Source organism: Tupaia chinensis, unplaced genomic scaffold (genome assembly GCF_000334495.1).
Source record: "Tupaia chinensis unplaced genomic scaffold, TupChi_1.0 Scaffold000674_2, whole genome shotgun sequence".
Lineage (NCBI taxonomy): Eukaryota > Metazoa > Chordata > Mammalia > Scandentia > Tupaiidae > Tupaia > Tupaia belangeri.
In genome coordinates, this window is record NW_006160198.1 from 1,214,498 (window position 1) to 1,226,463 (window position 11,966).

General features: G+C 36.5%; 1 pseudogene; it reads right to left on the reverse strand.

The window, feature by feature from the left end:
* Positions 1–2,173: 2,173 nt before the first annotated feature.
* On the reverse strand, positions 2,174–3,298 carry LOC102478956 (E3 ubiquitin-protein ligase FANCL pseudogene; annotated as a pseudogene).
* Positions 3,299–11,966: the final 8,668 nt, after the last annotated feature.

The window sequence follows — 11,966 nt, forward strand, 5'->3', positions numbered from 1 at the left end:
AAAAACATATCATTAGCTACTGTTCTATTGTTCCTTGTGCTGTTTTGCTAAAAGAAAAATTGTTAAACCTGTGTATCTGACCCTGGGGCTGTATTTGTAATAATTAAAAAATGAAGGCCTCATGAATATGACCAGTATATATGAAAACTAGACATCTTCTTTCTTTAGTTGAGCTTTATTTTATTTTTTCAGGAGAGAAACAGGGAGAGAGGTAGAAAGACAGAGAGGAGAAAGTCACCAAAACAGGGTCTTAATGTCATGATTTATCCCCAGCATCAGCTAGCCCATATCACAGGCACACACTTGTGTATCATGATACAGAAAGACTTCCATCTGCAAGCCCAGGACTTCCCCACATAGGCCCAGAAACATAGCATGTTGTGTAACTACAAGGCCACCTCTGTCAGCCCAGAAATTAGGAACCTTGAAAACTTTCCTATTGTTCATCAAAAGAAACATAGTCTGAGATTTACTAGTTTAGAGGGCACTATGGCATATTTTCAAAAACATTATTTCTTAAAAGTTATGGTACCATTTTAAGTAAAACACAGCAACTAAATTCACTTTGTATCCTGAAATAGCAGTCTTAGTTTTAATCTTGGGACATAGTAAGCACTCAACATTTCTTGAAAGCGTCAATGAATCCTAATAATATATATAATATCTTTAAGGAAAAAAAGACATGAGAAGTCTCAATTTTGGTAGATTGTAAATTAGCTTAATTCTGGATATTTACAGTGCTCAGAGAGTCTGGAGTTAAAAACAGACCCTACCCCCTCAAAAAAAAAAAAAAACTGTTTGGTAATGAGTGCTTACAGTATACAATCCTCACATTTAAAAAAGATAGCCATCCAATCATTGGGGAATAGTAATAATATTCTATAGTAATTACTTCTGGGTGGAAGGTTTTCAAAGTTTCATTTTGTCCACTTTCTTTATAAATTTTTGTCCACCTTCTTCTCAATTTCTTATATTTTTATTCTAATTTGGTTTATATATGTTGATAATTTTTAAAACAAGAAAACTTTTGATTTTATAAAATATGTAGAAATTTGGGGAAAGGTAAAAGTGGCAATAGACAAAATGGAAAAAAATACCAAGAAAGATATGTCTGATAAGAGAGAGAGCCAAGGAGAGAGATGAAAGAAAAGAGATCTGAAAATAAAGGGACAGTCAAAAATGTTTAAAGTAACTGAGAATTCAAAGGGGCTGAGGTCAGAGAGCCACAACAGTTGGCAATTAGAAGCACTATTTTAATGGTGCTTTTAAAATCTAGATTTGAAAACCTTAAGAGACATAATGAAAGCACATGAAAGATATAAGCCATTCACATATAAATGATTTCTCAACTTTATAAACATGACCTTTGTTTTGATGATCAATATTATTAACTTCTTTGATGTGGCCGACCCACAGTTTTGGACTAATCACTGTGATTTCATACAATGCTTCCTTGGCTATAATGTCATCTAACTAAATCATGGCAATCTATCCTTACAAGAAACAAATCAGGTAATGCACAGGAAAGACATAGGGATAATATTAAATAGTTTAGCCAAAAATTATAAATCCTTTTTTTAATAGGACTGTAATTTTTTATTATAAGTTCACTTAAGGTAAATTAGAAGCAACTTGAAAGTAAGCAAAAAAAAATCTTCATAATCTTCCAGCCTCAGAGACCAGATCATGCTTATATTATCAGCAGAAAACTAAAATTTACTTTCTTCTAATCTTCATTTTAATCATTCTGGTTTTCTTTATGATCTTCCCACTGAGAAGTAGAAATGAGAGAAGAAAATGCAAGAGAATCGTATTTTTCTTGTGCTTTTAGCAGTTCTGACACCATAGGCAATAGGAACGATAAGATAGCCAGGAAAAAGTGCAGGTAAAATGGGGAAGTAAATACATACAACTAGAGAGTAGAATGGGGTTCCCAAGTGCTGGGGTGGATGAGCAAGGAGAGGAGCTGGGGCAATGCTGGTCAAAGTATAAAAATTTCAGTTGGATAGAAGGAAAAACTCAAGAAGTCTATTGTTTAAAAAGGCAACTATAGTTAATAATATACTGTATGGTCGAAAATGTTAAGAGTGGATATTAAAGGTCTTTAACCACAAAAGGATAACTATGTGAGATAATGACTATGTTAATTAGTTAGATTTAGTTATTTCTTCTTTTAGGGTTTCTTTCCAGACATTTTCAAGGTAAGTGGCTTACTACAAAATGGACATTCACCAAACAAGATGTTAAAACTCTGTCTACTTGTGATTAGTGCTTTCAACCACTCATATAAGCATATTTGATGGAATAATGGAATGGGTATCCACACTGGATGTTATCACACACTCGATCAGGAATGGCACCATCAAGTTGATAGGCATAACAAATTCCACAATCCATAATAAAGTCAGATTTTTTCAGGATAGCACGAATTGGAAAATCAATTTCTAAAACATCTTTCAGATTTTGTAACAAACTATTTTCTGGATCCCACAACTGTATGTTCCTGCTCAGTTTTATTCCCAGGGGTTTTACCACATGGTCAGCTCTAAGAAAACAGCATTCAGGAAGCATAGTAGGATGCCTGGGGTCTACATCTATATTTATGGAAGCATTACTCCCTAATGCAATTCTGCAAGCTGTCACACTCCATGTTGTTTTTTCTGGCTCAAGCACCCAGGTCGTCTCATTGATTTCATCCATAATGTCCCAGAAGGTCTTCAGTGATTCTAATGCTGCCAAAAACTGACTGTGAAGGCATGTTAAGGAGTTCTGTGGTGTCCAGGAAACAGAAAATGGAACAGAAAAATCCACAGAACAATCTGGTGATTCTGCAGGGTACTTTGCCTTCAGTTTGAAAGTGATTAGATGCTCTCTACCGGAAGCATCTTCTGCTTTTAACTTGATGGTACTGAAGCAAGTATCCACATACACAAGTTTATCCCAACCGAGAGTTCCTATCTCTTCAATAAGGCTTGAGTAGAACTGGGGAGGAGTAGTGCATATAGCTCTCATCTATTCTTTAAAGCAACTTCCAAAACCATTTTCAATTCCATCATAAAGCTCATTAGATCAGGAGAGTGCTGCATTCTCTTTTGTACTATGTGATCATACCCATTGTTCTCAGCTGCCAACTACACAGTAATCTTGCATTCTTCAGTTGTAAATCTTCAGGCAACAATATTCTAAGGTGGAAGTCTTTTCCCTGAGCCAAAATGAATCCCTCATACACAGTTTTCACTCGGTTCTGAGGCAGAAGCAGCAGGCACTCATGCAACAGACTTGCGTCTGTCCCGGTCATGACTCGCAGTCCCTGGAGCTGCCTACGCATGCCTTGGTATGTAATTTTTTTTTTTTGAGAGGTTTTTGCTATAGGGCCCGTGCGCTCACCAGGAAGACAGAGAGAGACAGAAAGTGAGAAATCACCCTCCAGGGGGGATGGTCACACCACAATCCCTTCTCCTTTCTCCTCTTGGGATCTTGGGCGTGCACGCACACGCGCCTGGCATGAGTTTAAGCCACCGGGTCTGGGATGCGAACCGCGGCCGACTACTTGGGAGTTCAGTGACATAGCCATTACGCTAACTGCTGGTCCTGGTATGTAATTTTTATACCTGTCAGTATCCGTGTCAGGATTCAATATCAAAGCAATGCCAACCTCATACAATGAGTTTGGAAGCATTCTCTCTTCAACTTTTTGGAAGAGTTTGAGAAGGATTGGTATTAATTCCTTAAATGTTTGAAAAAAATGGGATCAGCAGACGGCATAATGGTTATGTCACTGGACTCCCACATAGTGGACCGTGGTTCAAGTTCCAGACCTGAGGGAACCAGCAGTTAGCGTAATGGCTATGTCGCTGGACTCCTATGTAGCCTACCGTGGTTCGCGTCCCGGACCTGGTGGCTTAGAACTCATGCCGGGCACGTGTGCATGCGTGCCCAAGATCCCAAGAGGAGAATGGAGGAGAAGGGATTGCGGCATGACCATCTCCCCGGGGGGTGATTTCTCGCTTTTTGTCTCTCTGTCTCTGTCTGTCTGGCGACCGCACGTGCCCTATTGCGAAAACCTAAAAAAAAAGAAGTTCCAGACCTGACAGCTTGGGACTCATACCAGTAGCATATGTGTCCATGCCCAAGGTCCCAAGAGAAGAATGTAGGAGAAGCAATCAAATGTTTTTTTAATATGTAAGAGAGCAGATGTGCTCACTGGAGAGAGACAGAGAATGGGAGAGACAGTGATAAAGAGTCCCACTCCCCATGGAAGATGGCCATGCCACAATCCCTTCTCCATTTCTCTTGCCAGGATTTTGGGCATTCATGCACATATGCCCCCCTGTTTGGTTGTTGTTGGTCTTAGAGAATATTTTTGGTATAGGGCACGTGGACTCACCAGAGAGACAGAGGAACAGAAAGGAGCCACACCACAATCCCTTCTCCTCCATTTTCATCTCAGGATTTTCGGTATGCACACACATGTACCAGTGTGAGTTTTAAGCCTCCCATTCCGGGACTCAAACCATGGGCAATTACGTCAGAGTCCAGTGATATAACCATCAGATCATCTGTTGGTCCCTCCCTGTGTGTTTTTGAAGCTACTGGGTCCAGGACTCCAACAATGCTGTCAGCCACGTGGAATCCAGCTACCTTAATCACCATGCCACCACCTGGCCTAGTAATTAAATATTTTATAAACATTAATTGTGCTTCTATCAAAATGCATAAATGTATTGTCCGATTAATGATATATTATTGAGTTATATATAAATAAGATTTAATGCAAAACATTATTTATTATCTATGTAGTTTTAAAAATGCTGCTGGAAGGGCCAGCAAGTGGCATGGTGGTTAAATCACTGGACTCTCACATGGCTGATCAGGTTCTAGTCCCAGTTTGGGCAGCTTGCTTTCTCATTTTTTCTCTCTCTCTCTTTCTCTCTCTCTCTCTCTATCTCTATCTCTTTTTCTCTCTGGTAAGCACACATGTGCTATAGTAAATTTAAGAATAACGATAACAGAAAATTAAATTAACAATCTTTTTTTTAAAAAAAAAAGAAAGAAATACTGCTAGATATCAGGATATGTGTGTGTGTGTGTGTGTATAACAAAATAATATATATAACAAAATAATACAAGAAAAAGTATAAACTCAGAAGAGGTTGGGATGAAAAATATAATTCTCTTGGGAAAACTGAGTAATAATAATGGATGAGGAGAATAAGCACTCTATTTCTGTGTCAGAAAAACCCAAGCAAATGGAGGAGATGAGAAAGCACCAATTCAGCATGGGGCATAAAAATGATTTTTGAACAGAAAGTTCTTAGGCTATAGAAAATAGCAAAAATTATACTAGAAATACTTGCTAAATACATGGAAAATAACATTCTCTTTCTTTTTCTTTAACTTTTTTTTTTGGGGGGGGAGAGTTTTTACTATAGGGCATATGCGCTCGCCAGAAAGACAGAGAGAGACAGAGAGACAGAAAGCGAGAAATCACCCCCCAGGGAGGATGGCCACGCCACAGTCCCTTCTCCTCCATTCTCCTCTCGGGATCTTGGGCACGCATGCACATGTGCCACTGGGGCCAGGACTCGAACCGCGGTAGGCTACATGGGAGTCCAGCGACATAGCCATTACACTAACTGCTGGTCCTACATTCTCTTTCTCTAAACAGGTTATCTATACATCAATGATGGGGGGATCAGCTTATGGAGAATTATGCAAGTTACAATAGAGATACTGTTTGAAAACAAAGGAATATGATGGGTAAAAGTGCATGTATCAAAGTTAACTCAAAATACATCAAAGACCTAGTCATAAGACCCAAAACTTATAAGAAAACATATAATAAAATGAAGGGGAAAACTTCATATTTGGTTTGGCAAAAATGTCCTAAATGTGCCACCAAAACAGGTAATAAAACTACATATATAAGTTATACTACACCAACATTTAGACTTTCTGGACAATAGGCACAATCAATCGAGTGAAAAGGCAACCTACACAATGGGGAAAATTTATAAATAATATATCTGATATTATAGCTATGGGTTAGTAGCTAGCCTATATGAAAAACTCTTACAAGTCAACAATAAGAAAACAAATAATCCTATTACACTTTAAAGGTAACATTAATCTCTACCATTCTCCCTCAGACACAATATTGATTTTCATTTACTGTCATGGCCAAATATTCCCAGAGCCTTCTAACCCACTCCAATATTTCTTAGCTCCACTCACAGGATGTGAGTGCCCTGCCAGATAACAAATATGTCAACTGGTACTATTTGGGAATGTGAGTAATGATCAGTGGAAGAGTCAGGTTCCATAAGAAACAGATTCTGAAACAGATTTGCGTTTAAAGAGTTTGCAGAGAACTGTCAACAATAAGACATGTAAAGAATTATGAAAGCAGGATTTGGTACAGGGAGAATTTGAATTATGGTGCAATTGTAATAGAAGCTTCAATCAAATCCACAGAGAAAACTGAAGCTGTGGCAGCCCCTCAGAGTTGTTTCAGATTAGGGCAAGAGAGCCAGATTTCTGCATTCCTTCAATAATTCAGTTTGCCATAGAAGCAGCAGCTTCCATAAGCAAAAAGCAACTCCTCTGAGCTGCAGAGAATGCCTAAGCAGAAACTTTGCAGGCACTGACAATTGACAAAATAAATACCTTAATCCATAAATCATGGTGATGGTGGTTTCTTGTCACATCCACTACTAGGGATTCCAGATTTAGCAATGAGTAATAAAAAATAAATAAATGAAAACATTGCATGAAGACGTATCTATACTAAAGAGTTATTCGTTGTTTATCTAAAATTTAAATTTGATCAGTATTTTTTATGTTATCTGGAAAATCTCTCAGCTACACATGTATTAAAGGACAAGCATAAGAAAGAATTTCAGGGTATTAATGTATTTATCCTTTTGTAATCTTAGGCTTCTGATAATACTAATCCCACAGTGATGTAAGAGATCAAAAATGAAAATTGGTTAGCCTTATTAATTTTTAGTCTATTTAGTATTCTGAGGTTGTCTAAATACAGGGATTCAATGCCCCTTACTACATTTAGCCTACTACAGGAAGCAGAAGTAGGCTTAGAAAGAACACTCTAGCAATACTAAAAATGCTCTACCAGGAGAAAGATACAGTGTACAATATACAGAAGAGGGAAGGAATTTGAGTAGTAACTGTGGGAATGGAAAGGAGGGGATGAGAACAAATCAAAAGAATTTACTGACACATGGTGTAGGAGGTGAGCAGAATCTAAAAAGACTGTATGCTCTTGATTTTAGGTAACAGGAGGGGAAGAGATAAAAATGGCACAAGATATATTTTTCAACCACAAAACAGGTTTAGAGAGTGAAAAATATATATTTGACATATCATTCATCAGAATATATAATACACATGAATAAATTAACTAATATACTACACCAAGCTGTTGTTATTGAGCAGGTGATCATTTTCTTTTAAATACATTGCACCTGAGATTTTAAAGATACTTTTACAACCATCTGGCATTTCTACATGCTGTATTCAGGATGATAAAATTATACCAGTAATTTTATTAGCTAAGTACATACACATAAATCCTGAGAAATGTTAATTTTCAAACTTAAAATATTAGTTGAAAGAACAGTTTATATTTATAAAACGTGTTTTGTCTACGATAGCAATTCTCAACTCTATTTCATTTTATGTATTTATTGTATATTGTCTACATTACGAAAGAAGATCTAAAAAAGTGGAGTTCTGTTCATGTCCTTCAATTGCTCGAAAGGAGGAATTACCACTGCCATTAACCCCAGTAATATTACCTTTCTCGGTTGTGCTTTCCCACCTACTCATTTTATATTATGCTGAACTGCAACATCCATCCTATCATCCCTGCATTATTTGCTAATTCTGGGTAATCAACCCAGAACTCCTTAATAGATCTAGAAAATCTTTGTGTAGATAACAGAACCCTCCAGAGCATCAATAAATGCCATAATGTTTATCCATTTAGTATGGGCTAGGACAAAACAATATTATAAAGTATTTAGTGACTATAGGAATAGCTTTTCATGGCATGACATATGTAGGAAGGTAAATATGCTGTTAGAAAAATATGTACTATCAGGATGTTTCAAATCCAATGAGAAATTATGGGCCTGGGTGTTATCTGTGCAACCAAGCAAAATGCCAGGCACAGAGTAGGTATAGTTGTTGCAAGCTGTTGGTAAATATTATTTTAACTCTCCTGTTATGTGATTTTTGTAGTTAAAGATTATATGCAAAAAATTATAAATGTGACTGTAAATTTAATAGTTTGTCACAGTGCTTAAAATGAAAAAAAATCCTACTTCTCAGCTCAGTGGATTAGGAAAGCTCTTAATAAGGAGCTCTATCTAATTACTTGTACTTAAGATCAACTAAGTTTCACTGTCAAAAGATGACAAATACTATACATCTTTTATCTCCCTAAAATATTGGGTTGTCGGAAAAGTCATGATGAATTTTTGCAAGGAAAAATATGTCCTGACTTTTCTGACTACCAATAATTTCTGCTTAAATAATAGGGACTGGGCCAGTAGATGGCTGGGATACATTACTGAAGTCTCACGTGGCTACAGTGGTTTGAGTTCCAGACCCGGTGACTTGAAAATCACTCTGGGCACATGTGCATGCATGCCCAAGACCCTTGGAGGAGACTAGAGGAGAAGGAATTGTGGCATGGCCATCTCCCTTGGAGGGGGAGGCAATTTCTCATTTCTCCTCTCACTGTCTCTCTCTCTTTCTCCCTCTACAATGAGCATGTGCACTCTATGGCAAAAAGAAAAAAAAAAAAAAAACTCCAAAAAAATAAAAATATAGGCCAGTATGTTGGCATGGTGGTTAAGATACTGGACTCTCACATGGCAGATCATAGTTAAAATCTCAGACTCAGTAGCTGGAAAATCAAACCAGTAGCATGTGTGTGCATGCCCAAGATCCCCAAAGGAGAATGAAGCAGAAGGAACTGTGGCATGGTTATCCCTGCTGGGGGGTGATTTTTTTTAACTTTCCTCTCACTGTCTCTCTCTGGCAAACCCATGTCCCTATGGCAAAAACCTAAAAGAGTTTTTTTTTAAATGAAATAAAAGAACTAGTGCTGTGTGTACATTAAATTGTGGTGTCATGATAACCATCAATACTTACTTAATTCTTTCTTTCTTTCTTCCTTTCTTTCTTTCTTTCTTTCTTTCTTTCTTTCTTTCTTTCTTTCTTTTGAGAGATTTTTGCTATAAGGTGCACGTGCTCGCCAGAAAGACAGAGACAGAGAGACAAAAAGCAAGAAATCATCCCCCTGGGGGATGGCCACACCGCAATCCCTTCTTCTCCATTCTCCTCTCGGGATCTTGGGCACGCACACCCAAGTGCCCTACGTGAGTTTAAGCCACCAGGTCTGGCACTCAAACCGAGTCGACTACATGGGAGTACAACGACATAGCCATTATGCCAACTGCTGGTCCCAATACTTATTTAATTCTTATGCCAGGTACTACTCTAAGTAGTTTTTCCTTAATTCTCATAAAAACTTCATGAAATACATCCCATTGTTATCCTTATTTTAATCATTGAGAAAACTGAGATGCATAGATGTTACCCAAGTATAATAGCTCAAGGTTCTGCAGCAAATAAAAGATACTTGAACCAGTTTACTCTGGTCCGAGAGCCAGTACAGTTAACCACTGTATCATACCACCTGCCTGTTGAATTCTCTCTCATTCTTCCTATTGAAAAGAACACATATAAATAGTACCACCACCTGTCTCATATATTCAATGACCTTCAAAAAGTTCATGGAAATGTGTATGGTGAAAAAAATGACACAGATTTCAGAGCTTTTATGCACCACAATGACCTCATACTTTCACTCAGTTTTCCATGAAGTTTTCTGAAGCTCCTTCATCTATAAGAGTGAAACTACAATAGTCCTTAACTCTTTCAGCTGCAGCCTACCCTGACAACATAAATTAAATTAGATCTTCCTCCTGTGCTATACTCATCTCTCACATAGCATTTGATATGCTGATCTGTCTTTTTTTTTTCACTTAAAAATTAATTGTACTTCCTTGAAGCAAGAATTATTAAAGAACTGGCACACAACATAGTGCCTGGAATACGGTAGAGGCTCAATAAATGTCTATTGAAAGAATGTATACTTCTCATTGTTCACAAGTTTTCACAGTGGCATTTCAATCTGCACCAAAACAATTATACCTACCCCCACCAATACATTCTTCACCATTACTCTGCTCTCAACTTTTGTAATTCTCCACAATGTGACAAATATCATGTTCCTTTAGATATACTTCTGGAAAGCATATCAACCAAGAAAAAGAACATCTTACCTTCTAAATCTTCTTTCTCAAAGTGCGTTTTGAGAATAGAACGAGTTCCACCTCTATCCACAACTGCCTCTTCATCATTTCTCTGTAGAATGAGGAGAAAGAGCACTGAATGATAACATATATATTTTCTTAATTTCAAAAACTAAATCTTAATATGATATAATATTTAGGGGCTTAATTCAGTCACTTACATCCATGTGTACATAGTAGTCTTTTCTGATTATCAAGTGTTCATTTTAAAGGAGATTAAAATAAATGTGAGCAAATATTCATATGAATGCTATTTAATTTCCATGACATTGAAGACAGTCAAACATTCCAGTTGGCATCATTTGTTAGTGAGATAAAAACATAAATGGTCATCTAGAAAATTTAGTAATATGCATTTTTATTCCTGATACAAAATTCTTATTAACAAGATGACATTTTGAACTGCACTAAGAAAATACAAAAAAAATCATTAGTATTAACATCACTAAAGATATGCCAGGGTGAAATAATTCTGCTGCCATTAAAAATGGTGTTGGGAGTATCTAATCCCTTGAAAGTAATTAATAGCTATTATTAGTTAAACAACAACTCTAATTATGTTGCTTCAGTATAACGCATTTCATTCAGACTAGTCAATTATGATCATATGCATTAAACTTTCACTTAATTTCTATATATATTTTTACCAATTTAGAAAAGCTGGGCAGACTATGTATCTCTACATTTGCTCAAAATAAAACAGTCATTAATTTGGTATGTAGTAAAATAAGGTGGGGAGGGTTAAGGTAATCTATTTTAACCATGCAGGAATGGACAAAATATAAAATATTGAGTGGATGTAAATATAAACTCTAACTTTTACTAGCTGTGAGCATTTATGTAAAAAACTGTCTTAAAAGTGAACACCAAACAGAAAAAGAGAAATGAAAAGATGAAAAATATGAATGAAGCTTTCAAGATCTAAGTACATACTAGTAGATGACTATGATAGAAAAAAAAATGATCACTCTTCTATGAAAGCCAGAGTGTGCTCAATAAGGAAAAACAACTGTGAGGCTAGATACAGAAGATCATGACAGTGAAACACTAGCAAAACAAAAACAAAAAACATAAAGCCTCTCTCTCTTTCATCCTTTCCTCTCATTAAAAAAAGAAAAAGAAAAATTTGCTTTTATTGATCAATTATATTGGAGCATCGGATACTGGAAACTCACCTTTTATTTTTTTATTAAGGAAATAATCTTTGACTAAGTGTCATAATTGGCAATACTGAAAATAAGAGTTATATGAATCCAGAGATGAAAGAAATACTGTCTATTCAAGACCACAGACAGGATAAAAAGAAAGGGAGAAAATTATTTTTTTAAAAAAGGCCAATTTTGGAACTGGCAAGTAGTGTGGTGGTTAAGGTGCTGGACTCCTATACTTGCCAACCATGGTTCAAGTCCTTCACTTTTCCTTTCCCTCTCTCTCTCTCTCTTTCACTCTCTGGTCAAATTAAAAATAATAATAAATGAAATAAAATAATTCTTTTAAAAAGAAAGACCAACGTCTCAGCCTTTGATAATTTTTGTAAATAAGAAAGAGACTTTAAAAATT